The sequence below is a fragment of the Trichosurus vulpecula genome, chromosome 5 (assembly GCF_011100635.1).
Source record: "Trichosurus vulpecula isolate mTriVul1 chromosome 5, mTriVul1.pri, whole genome shotgun sequence".
Lineage (NCBI taxonomy): Eukaryota > Metazoa > Chordata > Mammalia > Diprotodontia > Phalangeridae > Trichosurus > Trichosurus vulpecula.
The window spans coordinates 2,430,064-2,431,517 of record NC_050577.1 but is presented as its reverse complement, the minus strand read 5'-3'; positions in this window follow the sequence as shown (position 1 = coordinate 2,431,517).

The window sequence follows — 1,454 nt, the reverse complement described above, 5'->3', positions numbered from 1 at the left end:
AGGGTGACCAGCAGGACCTCAAGCAAAGTGTTTGCTTCATTCATTCCCTTCTTGAAATGGCCTTTCTGCCATCTTCTCTTGTACTTTGGCCTTTGGCCACTAGAAGCCCTTCCATGAGGCGCAGATCAAGCACTGACCTCTCAACCAAAAATACCAGCTCCAGGTCTTTGAATGATATTTTCCAAGTTGAAGGGGCACTTAGAGGGTTATTACAGGTTAGGCTTAGCTGGGTTTCAGTCCAATTAGTTTTATGAATGAAAAGCTGTCAGAAGATTCTTCGGGGCAATGCCACAATGCTCAATTGGGGAATTTGCAGTTTCCCCTCTTACTTGGGAATTTATTTCCTGACAATTAAAAGTAAATAGCAATGTTTAACCTAAAGAGGAAAAGACTCAGGGGGGACATAATTTCTGTGTTCAAGTATTTGAGGGGCTGTCCATGGAAAAAGCATCAGACTGGCCATTTGGGCCTGGAGGAGAGAATGAAGCCCAGTGGGAAGACTTGCCAAAGAAATGGGTATAGGCTGTGGGGGGAGGGTGGTGGCTGTGGGTGTGGGTGTGTGGGTATGGTGTCAGGGTGCAGTTGTTAGGCACCTGCTGTGTGCCAGGCACTGGACTAGAGGTATAGAGATCAGCTTGACAAGAATGTGTGAAATAACCCTTGATTAGAATGAAGGAAACAATTAAGGCTACCCAGAAGACAATGGGGTATCCTCAGTGGACGTCTTCCAGTAAGTGTTCAAAGAGAAGTGTTGGGCAGGGAAGGATTGGACTGATTCCTCTCAGGTCCCAGGCAGCTTGGAGGTTCTGCATGTCTGCCATAAGGTGGTTCATGACCTCTGCCATCCATCAAAGGCGGAACTCAGACTCCATTGTCCTCTGCTCAGTGCTGCAGTCTTGTTCAGATGGGCAGTGATGCCAAAGAGGGCATGTTCAGGATCTCTCCTCACTTTATGGAGCTGGGACATTAGAGAATGAGCAGCAGCATCACCTCCTGCCAATTTGCTGTCTTTGGACTCCCAGCATGCTCTCCTTCAAACGTTGGCTCGTCGCCTCAAAGGCGGTGCAGTGAAAAGGGCTCTGGCTTTGGAGTCAAGGGCCATGGGGTTCAAAGCCCAGCTCTGCCATTTGCTACACATGTGACCTTAATCCAGTCACTTCCGGGCTTCAGTTCCTCATCTGCAAAATGAGGGCATTGGATTAGAGGGTTAAGCAGGCTTCTTCCAGCTCTAAAGCTACGAAGGCCTCCTATGCATCTTTTTCTCTTTCTCCATAAAAGAAAGAATGGTTAAAAGAACCTTGGCTACTAAAAAGGTAAAAAATAATAAAGTTATTTCATCAAATTATCCTAATACAGAAAAGACATGAGGATGAGGCCAGCAGGCTTCTCAGTTCAATTCAAGCATCCACGGAGTGGTCTTGGAATCCATGACGCTGCTCTGCTAATCCCGGGAG